Here is a 19,547-nt window from a genome sequence, read left to right on the forward strand (position 1 = left end):
AAATAGAAGGAGGACAAAAGTACCCCTGGCTAGGACCTGATGTCTTGGTGTGAAATGGGCATGTAGGGGAGCCCTGGGTATTTCTCCCAGAATATATGTGGTGAGAGTAAAGGGGTGTGACTGATTCTTGGGGTACTGTCTAGGCCCTGTAGCCCTGGATTTGTACAGTCATCAGTGACAAGATTTCTAATTCTTTAACAAGCCTCTAAGGCACCATTCTTTTCAGCTAAGTAAGATTATGTCCATTTATGGAAGGAAACTTGCAAGTAATTATCATTGACCAAAATAACTGTGACTAGCCTCTCCCAGAGTCTGAAAATCACCTTTTTTTTTTTTTAATGTTTATTTATTTATTTTGAGAGAGCGAGAGCAAGAACAAGGCAGGGGCAGAGAGAGAGAGGAAGAGAGAGAACCCCAAGCAGGCTCCATGCTGTCAGTGCAGAAACCGACTCAGGGTTCCACGAACCGTGAGATCATGACCTGAGCTGAAATCAAGAGTCAGAAGCTTAACCGACTGAGTCACCCAGGCGCCCCTGAAAATCACTTAAAAAAAAAGTTTACTCATAAGTACAAGGGGATGCTTCTTGTTTCTGAAACTTTAGGCCAAAAATTTGTATGACATAGCCTCATGGAGCAGAAAGAACCCTTAAAATCATCCCTTTTGATTGTCTCCATTTATGATGGAACTAAGGCCTGGGGAAGAGACTGATCATGATCTCATAGCTTCATTTACCAGCTAATTTACCAGGTAATTTATGATGGTCTTACAGCCTATCTGTGCCTGAGCTGGAACTAAAACTTAAATCTCCAGTTTTCTGAGCTTGTCTCAACCATTAATTTACCTGGCCTGATGTTTGAGGAGTCCACAGGACTCATCTGACAAATATTTTTGTTCATCTACTCTCTGCCAGGCTTGATGCTCAGACCAGGGACCCATTAGGGAACAAACTCAATGTGATATTGCCCTCAGGGAAGTTACCTTCTGGAGGTGGATCTCATTTGTTCCCTCGAATGTGACAATCTGTATTCTGATCCCTCCTGGGCACGACCCTTTCGTGCCATCCTCACTACTTTAGAAAATATTAAAATTTATTTTTGTCCCATTTTTGAAGACTTTTGGCAGCTAGATCAATATAGGTCCCACTTTAGCCAGGAGAAAAGAAATGATCCAAAAGTAAAGTGGAAAACTAGAAATTTCCCCTGATAATTTAATCATTGTAAAATTATTTTAGCAATATCAAACTAGCAGCCAAACTAACCAGATAATTGCAGCTCCGTACCTCATGTAGATCCTGTAGACTGAGTCTAAGGAGGACGCAAGGATTTGAGCAGTTCCCTAGTTGCACAACCCAGTGATGCCCAGAGTGGAGGAGAAATTGTCTCCGTCCTGGGCTTTGTGAGTCTTCTTAGATGAAAAGATGTGAACCCTGGTTTAACATCTGAAATCAGAGAGCACTCACTCTACATATATGTTGAAAGCTTATGTTTGACACTTAGAACTCTGTAGTAGAGACTGGAAAGCAAAGATTCCCTAAAAGAAAGGGAGATTATAAAGACGGGTTTATTTATGATTTGTAGACAGACAATAGTCTGGCAATGATGTGAGGCCTAACCCATAAAGTAATTGCCAACTCTTTGCACTGCCAGCCTAGCCTTTTGATCTGGTTTTTGTTGTTGGGCATATCACAGTGTTTCTTCAGGTTCAAGCTGGCAACTGACCTTTGGATCTGGGACCCAGTTGACTGTTGTACCTGGTAGGCCTCCACAATCAAATTCTATTTGCACTGATCTGTTAATCTATTAATGTCTACTGTACATACATGTAAGTTAATGGGCCTGGGGTTGAGGCTGGTGGAGAGACACCAACAGCACATGCCCAAAAGGGTAATGTAAGAAGAGAAGTATTTATCAAAGACCAAAGAGAAAGAGAAGGCTTTTTGCTAAGTTTGGAAGGGGAGTTGATGAAAAATGAGTGGAGAAGAAGCTATCCTAACCTAGAAGAATGCTGAATAATAGGAACAGATTCCATAAAGGGAGTCTCTGTGTCTCATAACATTTCCATTTGAGCCAGACCGAATGCTACAAGATGGTTTTACCAGGAACTAACTATCTTAAACCAAGTCTAGTTAGCCAGCCATATTTCTAGCCTATTCTAGCTTATTTCTACTGCTAAACACAAACATGCCTATTTAAGATATTTAAATGAAGCTCTCTTTCTATAGCTCTCTGGTGCCCTTCCAGCAAAGTGTTCCCGTAACACACTGCTTATCATTTCTACAAGTGAGAACAAGTAAACCCCTTGCCCTCCAAAACTGCCTAAGTATTATAATTACTTGGCTTCGACTGAAGTCACCTCTATTTTATTTCTCATAACTGTGTTCATTTGTTGAGATTTGTTTAAATCCAAACTGTGTGGGCGTCTAACTGTTGGCACTGAGCTTCCCTTTCTGTTCTTATTGTCAGCAAAATATTTTGCTCATAAATAATGTTTCATCTAGACTTGCAAATGACAGCCAGCACTGAGGCCTCTTTTCTTCTTCTTTGCTAAAGAGAACATGCAGGCAGAAAGCATACACACACACACACACACACACACACACACACACACACACACAAAAGCCAAAATGTACGGTTTCATTGTGGGGGCTGGAAGGAGAGTGTCGATGTGGATGTTAAAGTACATTTGGTTATGTAACGTAGGTACTCTGACAGATAGGACACAGGGATCTTGGTGGATGATACATATAGACTACAGCAAACCAGCTGGTGTGGTTTAAGATATCATTAAAAGTAGCCCAGCTCAAGTTGTCAAGCACACAGATCCAGGTACAGACCCAGGGAGAGAAGCTTCCAGATAGCCCTGGCACTAAAGGCAGAGAGTAAGGATTTTTCTCACAGTCTAGTCCACCTGAGGAGAATTTTCACTTATAATTAGGAAAAGAAAAAGGTAAAAAGCATTTACTGGCAGTGTCCTTGTTGAAAATATTGTGTGTATGGAGCACAGAAGACATAAGAATGAACCCAAGCAGAAAACTAAAGAAAAGAAATCGATAAAACCACTGGAGAAAATCAGTTGCCCTTATCTTGCCTGTCTCTGATAATGAATGTGTCTTCTTGGCTCATTCCTCACTTTGGTTCTTGAATTTTCTAGGAAAATAGCAAGAAGTTGGTAGGGTTGAGTGAGGCTTGACCTACCTTGGTTGGTCTCCTCTGTTTAACCACCTCCCTTTTAGGAAGTCCCAGACTTTTTGTAATGATAGTAAACACGGTGTACAACTCTAACATATTTTACTTTGGATCTGGAACCAAGCTCAGCGTAAAGCCAAGTAAGTTATAATTGTCTATAAGTGAAAGTCACCAACATATTATCCTAAATTCTTCTTACCAGTTTGTATTTGTTTTGAGTCCTTTTATTTTGTGTTTTGGGTTCCCCCCCCCCATAACAATTTATCATTCCTTGTTCATATGTCTCTTAAACAGATATAAAACATAGTAAGCAAGTCCTATGATTCAGTAAACATTCTGAAACTGCCGACCCTACTCTTGGGATGGCATCCTATATATGAAAAATTCCCAAAGTTTAACTGCTGGCAATTTTTTACTAGTTGACAAAGGAGCCTTAGGATATAATTTAAAGTACCTATGAACGTTCCAGGTTTCAGAGAGAAGATGTGACAAACTAAAATTATATGCATCTTCTAAGATGAAAAGAATTAATCTTGATCTTCCTGACGAACTCTTACTGAATGCTTGCTGTGTGCTGTATAAAGTACTGTATAAAGTGCGTCTCCTACTTGAACTCATATTGCCTTCTGAACAATCCCCCAGGATGGATATTAGCATCCCCTGCTTTCTTCACAAATGAGGAAACTCTGTGAAAGTAAAAGCCAAAGCAAGAGGTTAGAATAGTTACCAAGGGCTTCTTACATAGGGGCGTAAAGGTAGGCCCGGAGGCAGCCTGCCTGCCACAGCCCACAGTCTTGATGAGGTTAGTGTAGGTAGACCTAGCACTGTGGCACTAGTGGCTACAACTACGTTTTTGGAGCAGGAACCACAGTAACTGTAAGAGCAAGTAAGTAAGAAGGAAAGGGTCAGAATCATTTTTAAATAAAATGATGGCTACGGTTATGGGCAGTTTCATCTGGGAAACTCAATGGTCAGTAGCTATGTTCCCAAAAAGCTTTCTCAGTTTGCATTAGGATCCTAAGATTTCTACTTCACTCGTCTCCCTCACCTCCTCTTTGACCCCAGAAATGGCTCTCCCCATCAGGTACACCTTCACCACGATAAATTTGTTGAGGGCAAGGGCTTCACGGTCAGCTAAAAATCAAGCTAACTATCTGAAATGGTCTCAGGTCCCTGAAGAAAGAGTGAGAGAGGATGTCGCTGTACTCTATTAAGATGAGATATCTCTTTTCAAATATTTGAAGAACTGCCATGTAGACGAGGAAGGGGTTAGTACAAAGGCAAAAACAAAACCGGTGGTTGCGAGATGTATCTCAGCCTCTGGTGGAATCTTTTTGAACTAGGAGAACTGCCCTGCCATGGAAAGGCTGCTTGGGAAGTCCAGAGTTCTTCTTCCTTGGAGATCCTCACTCTGGGTCCTTAAGGCTAGTAAGCACTGGATGTTAGAGAAGGGATGTCTATACCATTTTAGCTATGGGCTGAATCACCTCTGTGCTCCCTTTCAACTCGTAAGTGCTAACATCCCAGGATTCAAGCCTAGAGGATGAAAAGGTGAGAGCCCAGGCCTGTTCCCTCTATTTGTATTATTTTGATAGCTGAAGAAATCGGTCACCAAATTATTCGTGAAGTAAAGGCTATTTGGGATTTTTTAAGCCTAGTAGATGGTGGGGCATGATTTCCCAGTGCAGTAAATGGGAAAATAAAAGGGGGTATCTGGAAGGGAAAAAGAAAGAGGAGAAAAGAGAAATGCCTGGCAGGAGGACCAGAGGTTGAATGAGGGAAATGAGGTGATTTTGCAGAGGGCAGATCTAGTCTATCAAAGTTTTCACGAGTTCAGCTTTGGAAAGGGATCCAAACATAATGTCAATCCAAGTAAGTGAGCAGTCTTTTATACTGGGAAATAGGGCCAGGGAAGCAAAGTTCCTTCCAATTTCAACCCTCTCAAAAGGACGTGTAATTGCTTTCTGACGGGAGGGGCCTCTGCAGGTGGGAAGGCTATTGTTACCGTAGACCGTTTCTCCCCTGAGAGAGCCTATGAGGACTGACTGTCCAGCTAAGACTGCTGGCTGCACAAGAAAAACACTTAAAGCCATTTAAAGAGGATGGAGGTGGATTTTCAACCCTATCCCCAAGGCAGGAGAGACAGTGGTTGGGGAACATCAGCACCAGGTTCATGTAAAGGGGGCCAGCACTGTGTCGATAGAGGCTCAACCTTAGGGAAGCTGTACTTTGGAAAAGGAACTCAGCTAACTGTACGGCCTGGTGAGTGGGTTGTTTTTGACTCTAGGGAAACATCACTGTGAAGAAACTGAAAGGGAAATGAATGAATTCCCTTAAACTAAGGGAACATGTGTACTGCCCCTCCTGGAGGACCCTCCTTGCTAGGTAGACTGGGATGGGGAGGCAAAAGGAAGGTCAAGATGACTTAGGGTCCCTTTTAGGAACTTGAGAATCTAAAAGGAGACTGTGTTCATCCCCACCAAAGGCAAAAGAGAAGGGCAATCCCACTAGAGTGTGTGAGGCTTCTTGCAACATACACTCTGGTTTTATACCCAATGCTTGGGGAAAGATTTGGCCCTCGGCCCAGAATGGGCATGCCAAGTTGGAGGATAGATTTACAAGGTTTATTTTTGTTGAGTCCTGTAGTTCTTGGTCATCTCGCTGTTAGAAGTGCCATCAACTGTTATACTCCTTTCTTATCAAGAATGACTTCTCCATTGTATTCTGTAAACTTTCCCCAAGAAGGCTCCTTACCCCCTTCCTTAATACTAGCCTCACCAGTGGAGGCTCTAGAATAGCTAGAGGAAGTCTGGGTTTGAAACTTAGACCAAGGAAAGTAAAGCTGATCCATAGTGCAGAGCAACTCAGAGAGCCTAGGTGGACCCACTAATGTATCCTTCCTCCCTTTGGCATCTTCCTTCGGCACTAAACTGAGTATAGAGACCCTAATGGTGCATGCCTGTGTGTGATTGTGTTTATCAGCATTTCCACCCTGGAAGCATGAATGGCCTGGAAGGTTTCCAGGGCTTAGGGGGCTTCCTGTTCTCAGGTTTCTCTGTGGGTTAAAAATGGTCAAACGGACCCCTGAATGAAGCTATGGTTGAGAGCTATTAACTTCACTCATAGATCTAGGTCCAAGCAGCCAAAGCAGAGAAATAAGTAAATATATGATTGGGTTAGACCCAAATATGTGCCCACTTCCAGGCATTCCAGCTCTATAATGTGGGTACAGCAATAGCAAACAGGATTATCCTAAATACCACACCCCCCCCCCCACTTTGTCAAGGCTGTAGGAAATGTCCTTGGTCAAGTATCTACAGAGTCCCTTGGTCCCTTTGGGTTTTGATGGCCTCAAATCACCATGTGACCAACACTGCAGGAAACAAGCTAATTTTTGGAGGAGAAACTGGGGTGTTAGTCAAACCAAGTGACTACTGGCACTTGAGCCACAATTCTGTTTCTAGCAGTGAAGCCAGAACCCAGCCGTTAATGTGCTATGTCAGCCTAAAGTAATCTGTCCCAAATTTGCCTTAAAAATGTTTAATCTTGCTCTTATGCACAAACATATATGTATATACAAATTCATTATGGATAAAAGATATTGCTACATTGATATTTTGTCTGTTTTCTTAAGGAAAACGATTAAGGTATATTTTTCTTATTTCTTCACATCTTTTATCTGATTGTCTCAAGAAGCAGAGGACGGTGGAAAGGTGTGCTTCTCTTTATTCAGAGTGGTTAAGTGATTTGAACATGGACACAATAGCAGGGCAAGGACTCACGTTTTCTAAGGCTCAATATATTGCTGTCTGTACAGGCTACAACCTCAATAACTAGCATTCTGATTTATCTCCCCTGGCCCTCATTTTTCCCAATTAATGCAACTGAAATATTGGTAACTCTTATCTCCCAGCTCACAGAAAGCATATGAGCATTAAAAAAACATTGCTCTGAAAAAGAGTTGAGCTGGAGGTTTGCTTGGGGTTTTTGCAGGAGAGGAGGGGTGATGGGGGAGAAGTATTGTTTTTGTTGCTGATGATATTGTCTTTTTCAATGCGGAAGAGAATAAGAAAGGGAGGAATATTTGAAAGGCAAGGTGATGTGATCAACACATGAATGTGTACAAAATAAATCATTAAGACATTCAACTAGGAGCCAAAAGATAATGTGGACCCAGCTCAACCACTCACCAACTCTGTGCCATGGGAACACCGTTCAAGTTCTCTAAGCCTCAGTTCATCTGTCACATGGAGATAATGATTCCAGCTCTGCCTCGCTCAAAGGATTTTGTGAGATTCAAATGAGATAGTATGTATGTGAAATCTCTTTGAAAAGTGTGGGCAGTCAGATGACTCGTAATTTTTAAAAAGTCAGATTTTATGAAAAACTCTATTGGAGGGTAACCCTGAGGTTTAACAAAGTTCAGCTATGGCAGAGAAAGGGTTAAACTGTGATATTGGATGAACCCTTCCCATTATGAGAAAATAGAACATGGTAATTATTGAGCAGGATTGTCCCCTGGAGATTATCAAAAACCTGAGATCACTGAAGAGACAAATGTGTGAGTTGGGGAGCTTGTAGTAAATGGTTTCAGAGGTTTCCTAACATCCCAAAGAGTATATGCGTTTAAGACCTTTCTTGGGTTTTACCTAAATACAGGCTTAGTGTGGAGTTGGGTTTCAACCAAGTGAGAGAACCTGGGAAGATTCCCACACTTAAAAGTGAAGCACCCTTTGGTTTTTGTGAGGACATAGATCACTGTGGTATTTCAAATACCCAGAAGCTGGTGTTCGGGAAGGGGACCGTGGTAAAGGTGGATCTTAGTAAGTATCACCACATGTATTCACTCATGTAACAAGCTTTTTTGGAAGTCTCAGTGGACTTCCAGGAATCTTCAGTTTATGCGGATTTATTGGGGAGTAGAGCATTCTCTGTGTCTGCCTCATCCTAACTGTAAGATTTCATTCTGCTAGGTAATAGTTTGCATTCTTTGCCAACTTAATAGGAAAGCAGAATGGAGAGACTGCCTCTCTCTCTCTCTCTCTCTCTCTCTCTCTCTCTCTCTCTCTCTCTGTCTCTTTAATTTTTTTTATGTTTATTGATTTTTGAGGTGGAGGGGAGAGAGGGAGACACAGAATTTGAAGCAGGCTCCAGGCTCTGAGCTGTCAGCATAGAGCCCAATCCAGGGCTTAAACCCACAAACTGTGAGATCATGCCCTGAGCCAAAGTTGGACACTTAATCGACTGAACCACCCAGGCACCCCATCTCACTCTCTCTCTCTTTTTTTAATTGAAATGAAGGAAACCTCTTCATGTTAGTAGCCAGTTCATCAGAAAAACCTATTCTGAAATACCAACACCTTCTCTTATGCCTGGTGTCTTCTCACAACCTTGATGCCCTCAATGGCCAGTACCAGCTTCCAACTACCCAAATAACATCTCAAAATCACTTTGGAAAAACCCCTGTCTCACTTTAACTTTTCTAACCAGGAATTTACATGGTAGAACTAGACCTAGTACTTCAGCAGAGAGAAGGCATGATCTAAGCCTCCATATCCACGGTTGATGCTATGTGATGTGGATCCAGGCTTTAATCTCTCAAGCCCTCAATTTGCTTATCTGTAAATGGAGGTGATGATTAATTCCTCCATGCCTGGATCTCACATCCTCAGAGAGACTTTTCCTGCCCAGTCAATCCAACAAGCCATCAAACCCAGCTGCTGCCTGGTTGTTTTCTATCCCATTGCCCAGCCTGATTTTATTCATGCATTTCCATCACTTGACATTATATTATCTGTGTATTTTTATGTGTGTCACTCCCTAGACTGACAACCTACAGGTGGTAGACGGGAATGGTGTCAAAGAGGCCCTCCACTATATCACTTATGCCTAGTTCAGTGCCTTACACACAGAGGCGTTCAGTGACTAGTTATCGAGTGAGTGTAGGACCTATCCTCCTCCTTACAAAGTAACAGAGCTTTGTTACTGCATACCCAAACACTAAAGGCCACTGAGTTCCTTGCAGAGGGTAAGGACAGAATACGAGATTTCCATTGTTTATAGTGATAAACAAGGTAGAGTGAATGGGTACTCGAGGTATTTGTAGGGCCTCATTTCACTGTGCCTACCAGGGGGCAAGTACGTTGACTTTTGGGAAGGGAACCATGCTATCAGTGAGCTCCAGTAAGTATCTGGTTATTACTGATTATAAACTTGTGCTTATCGTGTAGTCTTCTATTGCACAGGGGACTAAATGTCTCCTTATTCTTTAACTCAATGAGTATTGGGGTTTAGTGATGAAAGCCATTAAAACAAAATAAAAAAAAGGGATGCTGTCCCCATCCCTAATAATCCAATGATATCCCATGTTCCACTCCATGCTCATAAGACTTTTAGATACATTAAAAAGATAAAAGAAAGATTATCTACAGGGATAGAGCCAATTTGCTAACCACTGGTAAAATGAGATTGTGAGCAGGTGTTGGTTCTGAAGTAAAAATGGGGATCAGAGCTGATAAATATGGCTGTTAAAAAACGAGATTACTTGGTGAAAAATTGCAAATCATTTTGAAGGAAATGAGTGTCAGCACTGTCTAGAGAATATCACTTGAACTCTTCTCAGGCTTTCCCCTACATCACTACTATTGTGTCCTGAAAAGAGGCTTTCACAGACTTAATTCCATAGTCTTTATTCCAGTGATTTAAAAAAAAGGGGGGGGGGTGCGGAATCCCAGACAGAGCTCTCATGAGGGAGGGGAGAGGCATGTTAACCACATTAATCTATTATCAAGGTAGCTCATGTATTGTCAGGCAGCACGGTGCAGTGGTTTATAACACATTCATCTTTGGCAGGGGGACACGATTATTAGTAAAACCCAGTAAGTAGACAATATGTCACTAAGGTAGGAGACTTAATGTGGCTACTGAGGCCCATTGAACTTACTGCAGTATTTGTAGGGCCCAAGTGTCAAGAAATTAATGGTTTATGCAGACTTAAGTGCATTCTGATGTAGCAAGAAATGTTAAAATAATGGTATAGAGGATACAAAGATCTAGCTGTGGAGAAAAATAGGCATGGAGATGAACCAAAAATAACATACTGAAACAGCCCAGCCAAGGAGTTGATTCAAAGAAAAAGGCAGAAACTTTGGCTGAGCCAGTTCTTCTAACCTTAGCTTGATTAGTGCATCTGGGCCACAGTTTCTTCGTCAGTACAATGAAAATATTTAACATCAGCTCATAAGTAATTTTAAAACCAAAATAAGATAATGTATTTTAAAGTATTCTATAAATTATTAAATGCTATACACATGTAAAATAACATCTGTTTTCAGAACAAAAAGAAAATGCTAGGTCAGCTAGTATAATTCTTTCAAGGAATTACATATGTAGGATATATATATAGGTTCTTAGTACACTAGCCATTTTCATGTGGATCTATAGCCATAGTCATTAGATCCTTCTTCTGAGGTACAGTGACATGTATGTTACCCAAATGTAAATGGCAGGAGAAAGGAAGCCATTTTTGTAAAGGCCTGAATTACAGTGACTACTGGGGGTAACCAAAAGGCTACCTTTGGAACTGGAACAAAGCTCGAAGTCACCCCAGGTAAGTCTAAATTCCCAAGCATTTCTTCTTCCTTATGTCATCTCCTCTCCAATTATAACATTTGGAGTACATGATAGGATATAATAGGTCTTTCTGACTATTTTCAGAATATTTAAATAAAGAAGTGGGAGAAGGATAGCCTCAGCTGTCCTTTAACATTCTAATAGTATTCTTCTGTCCAAGTCGTGCTCTTTCTTAATAGAAGAGAAAGGCAAGATATTACTCGTGAGGCCCATGGAAAATAGTAGATACGCAACAGATAAGAACTAAAGAGAAGACAAGTGGTGTTTTTTACCAGACCTGAAGCAGACAGGGTGTCCTTTAATCAGAAGGACACCTGGCTTTGTGGGCAGAACAGGACTTGAGTAAGTAACAAGGCTGCACTGAGTCTGCAAAAAAAGTTGACTAGGGGAATGGGAAGCTGTCACTCATAATGATCTAGATGCCACTCCATAAAGTTTCAGATGGATTGAAGTTAAAATTAGGAGAGACACTATGGCAGGAATCTAAAAATTGATAACTGTAATGGAAACAATAAAAGGACTAGATTTATCTGTTGGATAAATAGAGTTGAAAATCATGAGTTTGATGGTGATAAACCAGAGATGTGGGTATATAGAGACTTCATTTTAAGTGTTGCGCAATAAATGCCCAAATTTGTGTCAAATGGCCTGTGTGTTGTGTAGAATACAAAAAGAAAGCAAAGATGGAACCCCCGTTATAGATGAAAGGGTTCTACCTCTTGGTTGGGGGTATGAGAAGAGTGTAGACTTGTGGGTGTTTTTGGCTGACTAAGAAACAACTGCGGGAAGGGCCTAGGTTATACATGGGTCTTTGGGAGTGGGACTCGACTGCTGGTCAGGCCTGGTGAGTAGAATATCAGATGAATAATGGAAAGATAGAGGACAAAATGTCTTCATGTCTCAAGAAATGATTGTGTAATGGAGGATGAGCTGGAGTTTTAGGGGATCACTGTTAACTAGAGTTCTGACATCTGGCTCTAGCAGGAGAATTAACCCCAAGTAGCCATAATCTTCCTCTAAAAGGGACAAGGAGGAAGATTCTTCTCTTGAAGCTTCTCTACCATTTACCTGTCCTATGCTAAAATGTCTTGTGCGCCCAAGCCATTTGTGTCTTTCATAGTGGTAATGGTTCTACCTGCTCAGCCTCAGATCACCTGGTCTTTATTTGTAAAATAAGAATAATAATATCTAGGCAGTTGTGGCCTGAATGAGATAATGTACTATATGGTTATTAACCTGCTTGGCATGTAATACGTTCTCCATAAATGGTTTTCTTTCGCCTTCCCTAAGTAGATTAGAGGTTGCAAAGCCCAACACTGGAAGGCCATTTTTGTGTGGGTGTTTGCTATGGTGTGAATGTCAGGATACAACAAACTCATCTTTGGTAAAGGGACCATGCTTCTAGTCTCTCCAGGTAAATGTTGACCCCACCCTGCCCTTATTTTCTCTTGCCTACCTTAAGGCTTCTACATGTACTTACGTGTGTTTTACCCTTATGGATGCATCCTCCTTGTTTTATCAGGCAACCTATGAAGTTAAGATTGAGCCTTTATGGGGAACATTTAAAAATGAAAATAGGCAATTGAAGAGTTGGAAATAACAGTAGAATCAATTCACTGGGTCAGAATGGTGCAGAGACTAACACTCTAGACAATTAGGACAAACCGGGTATCTTTGGAAATAGGCTGGCTTCCTGTTTGAAGCCTGGCTGTACTTTCTCCCCAGGCATCCCTCCCATTCCTCTTACCCTCCATATCCCAAATTTAGCTATGGGATCTTGGATAATCTGTGACACAAACAGCTATGGAAACCTTTCATTACTGAGAAGCTCTTCCCATTAAAACTGAAAGATCCTTGAAAGCAGACTCTTGTTATATCCCATGAAGCATCTAATATGGTCCTTTTACAATGTAAGTGCTTCATAAGTGCTTGTTTAATGGAAATCAAGCACCTAAAGAAATAAGGTTTCCAGGCCAAGGGGAAGAAGAGATAAAGTAAATGACAACATCCAGAATGTGGTGAAGAGGGGAAGACTCTAGATTAGAAATCAAAAAGATCCATGTTTGGTCTCTACTACCAACTAGCAGTGGAACTTTGGACAGATCTCTGGCTCTGGGCCTCAGTTTTCTCTTCTGTAAATGGGGAAGCAGGTCTGCATGGCCTCTCTGCCCACCCTAGTACCAGGAGGTATGAATTTATTCCATGGCAGGGGGGATGCTTTTTTCTCCTACAAATAAGTCAAGTAGCTATCTGAAATCTTGAGTGTTTTCTAACTCATTAGGGTAAATCAGGAAAAGAGGTGAAGTGACAGAATTTATTGTGAGGCATCAGACACTGTGGGACTCACTGGGAGGAACAACAAACTCACCTTTGGAACAGGCACATGGCTGAAGGTGGAGCTGAGTAAGTAGTAACTACAAAATGTATTCTGGTGTCAGTGAACAGGTGAAAAGGAGATGTCATTTGCATCATTTGTATCTTATTTATAATTAACTATAATCTAGTACTGATGTATTAAGAACTGTGGCACCCAGACAAATTAGTGAAAGTATTCAAAGACTATACAAGCACATTTTCTCTGGGATAGGATTTAGTGAACCATTAAGACTTTTCCCAAGATATGACGCTGGCAGAAGTTCTGTCTAATATCAGAGTTTTTAGCACTGCAAGTGAGCTAAATGGAGCCCGATCGAGAGGAAAAGCTAGAAGAGCAGAAAATTGCATGGCCATGATCTAATGGATGCTTTCTACTTCCAATGCCATTGATTCAGAGATGAACTGGGGGAAGGATGTTCAAGGTCATTTTATCCATGCCCCAAATAAGCTATACCAAATTCACTCCAGAGATTGTGTCCCTTTACACTAAACATTGTTCAAGAAGAGTCAGTGAAGTGCAGAGAAATGAGCCCAGGGCTTCTGGTTTCAGTCTAGCATTCTCAACTTGGCCCCAGCTGGTGGTGTAACATTGAAAAAGTCATTGCCCCTCTGTGTGCCTTAGACTCCTCCTGTGTGAGATGAGTGGGGGGAAAACACTCAAAATCTGTGGTTCTGGGACCTCACTCATATACCACTCTAGAGTTTATATGACTCAAGGGCACAGACTTATGGCTATTTCATAAATTCTACAACCCTGAGAAAATAATATTGTTAATCAATAATGTAACTTATCATAGAAACAGTAACTCCCTTGTGCCTATGATGTGTGGATGCGATGTTAGGTACATAACACATGGTATTGTTTATCCTCAAACAACTCTAGGGGGCAGGAGGCAGTATCCCTATTTTACAGAAGAGGAAACTGAGGCTCAAAGAAGTAATTGCCTGAGATCCCAGTGTTAGTGAGTAGAAAAGTCTAGATTCAAACCAAGGTCTGCCTGATCTCAAAGCCTTCCTCTTTCTACTACATTCTGTCACAGACCCTGTGTCAGGGCTTACTTAGAAATGAGAGACAATGCCAATCACCGTGAGTAAGGAAAAACATGGAATTTATCTTTTTATTCTTAAATATTGCCATGACTTAGAGATGGAGATTTGGAGATCTTGACCTGAATTCCCCAAGAGTCCAAAGGATTCTCGTCCCCTTTTCATGAAAAGACAAAAAGTACCAGGGATACTGGGGACATTTACCCCATGGACACAGAGGAGCTGCCAGTAACCACTGTCCTGATGCTCCCTTTCCCTGGCTGTATCTTATATTTTCCCCAGGCAGACCAGTCACCAGTGTAACTGATCGGCAAGTGCCCAACACAAGTGTGAGTTATAGAAAATGTAACAGGAAGGGCACTTTGGACATTGCTGAATCACAGAACATCAGCTCTGAATAGGAGCTTAGACATCATCTAATTCTGTCCTCTTTACTTTTACAACAAGGACATTAAGAGCCAGGGAGGTTGGTTGAATTGTCAACCTCATAAAGTCAGTGAGAAGTAGGGCTGGGACTAAAGCCTGGGGATTCTGGTGCCTGGATTTCACAGAATAGTGACTAGTGTTTGGTGAACCTGGTAGGAAGTGTGAGATATGTTCAACACAGGAAAAAACAAATGGGTTTTACTACAGGAGTATTAAAAAAGTGTTCCTTTTTATTAGCACCTTCCAGTAGGCACCCTGGGCCTGCTCCCCAGCTATGGTATAAAAATGGAAGGAGAAGGAAATGGCCCATTTTGTCACAGCACAAATCACTGTGGGAAATACTATAGGCTCCAAAGTTGTCTTTGGGCCAGGAACAAGACTATTTGTCAAAACAAGTAAGTTCTATGAAATGATCTGATTGGGATTACAGCTGAGGGACATACATTTTCATTGATTTATTTGAGGGGATGGGCATGGTTTTGTCTGCTACTTAAATAAGAAGATAGGTTGGCAATGATAGTGTCGCATTATTATCCATGAACATCATGAATTCAAGAAACACGTCCTGCACACCTAGCAAGTGTGGATGGATAAAACTACCCTAGGTTCTGGATAGAACTGAAATTCTGTAATTATACAAATGACCTTTTCAACCTGAATTTTCATAACATTTTTTTATATAATCTACTGTATATAAAGTGGGATCTCCTATTGGGTTCTTCCTTATTTCTTGTCATCTTCCAATGGTCTTAGGAAAATGAAGGGTAAATAGTAAAATTATATGCCTTCTCCCACTTTGGTACATGCACACAGATGCAGGAATATGCTTAGTAACTAACCTTTGTGTGACATAGGAATCCCAGGCTCAGGCTCAGTGACAGGGTGCCATTTTGTATAGAGTTATGTCAGAGTGTGAACACAGGCATTCAGAAACTCATATTTGGAACTGGCACCCAACTTCTGATCAGCCCAAGTAAGTCAGAACTCCTGAAATGTGTAAACCCATCTCCAAAACTGGGTTTACATTTTTATATGTAGCATTTAGCATGGTCTGTAATAGAATATCATTATGACTAGTACTACTGCTATTTTGTTATTATTGATCATAACAATGCTGCTAACTCAGAATATATATTTTCTACCATATTAATTTTTTTTTACCTTTTAAAGAGAGTGTCAAGGTATCAGGAGGTAAATGTTTGAGTTTCCGTTGGAATCAAATAACTTAGTTGTTCATTCAGATGCTCCCCTTCTCTGCTGAGGGTCAATATGAACCTCAAAATGTTTTGGATTTTATACTGCCTCCTTATTGTCTGTCTTAGAAAAGTTTCCTTGATTTTTCCCTGCCTAGGTACTTAGATTTTGCAACTTACATTTATCCAGAGTATACTTTGCTTTGAACCTCTCCCATAACTGGCCTCCTTGTCCCAATAATTATGCACAGTAAAAATCAGTTCAACTGTTTATGATCACTGGGTCTCATCAATAAGCTAGAGACCACAGCTGCTTTTAAAAAAAGAAAGAAAGAAAAAAAGAAGCATAAGATACGGCCCCTGCTCTCAAGAAGTTCCAGTCTTATCAGAGAAACAACACTTATATATTAAAAGTCTAACAATAATTTACATGTGAATGTGCCAAGATGGGTACTGTATGTGGTCATGCACAAGACCTGGGACCTGGCAGGGAGCCCTGTTGGCTGGAGACAGGACAGTGGTGACAAGGGTCAGTCCGCATTCCCAGGCAGAGACCAAGCATGATTCCATCTATGTGCTTCTGGAAAAGGACTTATGTCTGTTATCTGCTGAGATGTTTGACTTTCTTGAGGACAAAAAGCCCCCTGGGCAGAATCCTTGAGTGAGGTGAGGACAGAAACTGCAGTGAGTCAGGCTGAGTCACCGGGACTCTTACTCAGCCCCAGAGAGGAAGAGGTGACTGAGTCATGCCAAGGCATGTTTTTAGCACGGGGCCCCAGCAGGGCATGCTGGAAATGCTCTCGCTCCTACTCTTTCTGGCAAAGTGAAAAATACATTTTTGCGTATGTTACCCAAGAAAATGGTACCTTCTTTTCAGGTGTGTTAGCTGAGGTAAGAAAATGCCTCCCTGGTGCCTTGTAATTTCCATCTTTAGAAATACTCACACCTACCCTGACCTAGATTGGAGGCAGGTTTTTCCGCAACCTTTTGTGAAGGCTCTGTCCCCACCCCCATCCCCAGAGGAAAAATAGCCAGAGGCTGTGTTTGTTGACAGCTATGATGAGGAATAGGGAGGCCAGTGGGAGGTGGCGCAGCTAAACCCATTAGGGTAGTTGTAGCATGCATTACAGGGAAAACAGAAGGATCAGGCTTTCCAGGTCCCTAGCTTTTTTTTTTTAATGTTTATTTTTGAGAGAGAGAGAGAGTGGGACAGAATATGAGTGGGGGAGGGGCAGAGAGCGAGAGGGAGACACAGAATCTGAAGCAGGCTCCAGGCTCTGAGCTGTCAGTGCAGAGCCCAATGTAGAGCTTGAACTCACGAAGTGTAAGATCATGACCTGAGCCAAAGTTGGACGTTCAACTGACTGAGCCACCCAGGTGTCCCTCTAGGTCCCCAGCTTTTAGAGCTCCAGTGAAGGGTGTGTGTCCTTCATGAGAGGGTGCACAAAACCAGGACCTTTTTGTAATGCTCTTACCCAGAGTGTGGCTATGGGAACAACAGACTCACTTTTGGGAAGGGGACCCCGGTGATGGTCACACCAGGTAAGTGAGCTGGGATCCTGCTGTACAAATGACCTCCCTCCCATCACCCCCAAACACCGTTCCAATCCCCAGCGCTGGACAACTTCTTCTGTCCGTGGGGGCAGGGGACATGTCATTCATCGATGCCACACCTAAGGTTCTTAGACAGTGACTGTCCCAAACCTTTGCCTGTCCTTTGTTTCTTTTACCCTCCACTTCTCTCAGCATCGCCACTGACCATGCTCCCATCCTCCATGAAAATCTGCCCTGCTCTTCCCTGAGATTCGGTTTCAAATTGCACAAAGACCCACAGAGGTGAGAGCTGGAAGGGCCTTGGGGACATCTTGTTCTTGTTGTAGGGGGAGCCAGAGGCCCAGGGTCCAAGCACCTGTCCAGGGCCATGCTGGGCATGCAGTGAAAGGCAGGGGCAAGTCCCCAGCCCCTCACTCAGCAAGCCCTGAGCTCAGCAAAGACACACAACTCTTTGCTAATCTGACTCTCAAGCCTAGTGCAAGGTAAGCCCTCTGAGGACCAGCAGCATGCACTGGCCAGGAAACCAAGAGCTGAGTTCCCACCTCAGTTCAGGACCTCAGCTCAGGCCATAACTTCTGAGAGGTTAGCTTTCCCATCTCAGAAGAAGGGAGCATGGTCTCTGGTTCTCTCATCCTTCAGAGATTTTATGGAATTTCTTGTGACTTTTTTTCTCTGTGCTATGGTTCATAAAAGCCAGGCCCTGTCTGAATCAAGGTCATTAGGAATAAAGGAATAAGGGGGTGCCTGGCTGGCTCAATCAGGAGAGCATGTGACTCTTGATCTCAGGGTCATGAGTTCAAGCCCCATATTGGGAGCTAAAAAAAAAGGAACCAAAGACCTTTGGATGCTTTGGCCTATTTCCAGATGGTAAAGAGGGAAGGAGAAAAGTACCAATCACAGGAAGGGCCAAAATCTGCTTGGAGTCTGGCCTACAACCAGGGAAATGCAGGGACTAGACCCATGGGCCTCAATGCAGGAAGAAGCCGAGGAATGGGAAACCCTAAAGAGCTAAAGAAGGGGAAAGACAGAACAGAAGCCTTTCAGGAAAAGGAGATAGAACAGCTTCAGCACAATGTACTACCAAATGCGTCCTGGGCCCTCCAGCCTTGGAGACTTCCAGAAGCCCCTTGTATCTGACAGAAGAGCAGCAGGATCAGACCCTTAGTGTTGGCCAAGCGGGCAGGGTGGTGGTGCTGGTATTGGGGAGTCACACCCCGCTTCTCTGTTGCCAGGAACATGATATTCTCCTGGGTAAAGGAAGTGAGGCACTCTCCAGCCCCCACCACTGGCTCTCATCATCACCCCTTGAGGCTAAGGCTCAGGAGATTTCCTGCAACTCTCAGAGGGTCCCCAGTGTTTTTTCCCTGGATTATTGCCCCAGCACCACTCGGGCCGTCGGTAGGGGGAGGTCACATAAGACAGGATTTAGCAAAGGCTTTCCTCGCTGTGGGTATCAGGAAGCAACTACAGACCTATATTTGGAAGAGGGACCAGCCTTGTTGTTCATCCATGTGAGTATTATAGAAATTACCATTTCAATAAGGCAGATTTTGTAGACAGCAATATATTATGGAAGGATATCATAATAATGAGAGTCCGTGATGTGGTCTGCTCCATCCTTTGTTGTCTGGGAGTAACTTAGGGTGTTGGGTCTAATGAAATGGTCAAGGGTCTGCTGAACAAGGGTATTGCACGGTGCTTTCAGAGGACAAATTCTCAAGTTTTGAGAAAAGACACTTCACTCTTGGTTCAGTTTCTGAAGCAGGACTTTCTTCATGGCAGCCAACAGGTCTACCTCCTCCCTCCCTTGGATCCATGAAATACCTGTCCTATGTGAAAGTGTCCCAGCCAGAGTAAGGCACCCAAGGGTGCTGGAGGGAGGGGCACGTGAGGCAGGGATGGGTCTCCTCTAGCGGCGAGAAGCCTCATTTCTTTCCCTTAGTGTAAAGCCTTGCTGGGAATCATCACATTATTAGCTACTATTTACTGAATGCCTGACATGTACCAGTGATATTCTCTGTCTTGCTCATAAGTTCTCTTGCAAGGTTCACATCCATGCTAATGTCAGGTAGCTGGTATCATGCCCATTTTACAGATAAGGAAACAGAGGCTTCCCATAAGTAACGTGCCCAC

The 19,547-nt window shown here is 42.5% G+C and overlaps 1 protein-coding gene and 1 gene segment (V, D, J or C); one reads left to right on the forward strand and one right to left on the reverse strand.

Annotated features, from left to right (window-relative positions):
• The window catches only part of LOC101082918, a 425,870-nt gene that overhangs the window by 390,979 nt on the left and 15,344 nt on the right, over nt 1-19,547 (forward strand).
• DAD1 (defender against cell death 1) overlaps nt 1-19,547 on the reverse strand; it is a 118,188-nt gene that overhangs the window by 50,321 nt on the left and 48,320 nt on the right. The window lies entirely within an intron of this gene.

Source organism: Felis catus, chromosome B3, assembly GCF_018350175.1.
Source record: "Felis catus isolate Fca126 chromosome B3, F.catus_Fca126_mat1.0, whole genome shotgun sequence".
NCBI classification, from domain to species: domain Eukaryota; kingdom Metazoa; phylum Chordata; class Mammalia; order Carnivora; family Felidae; genus Felis; species Felis catus.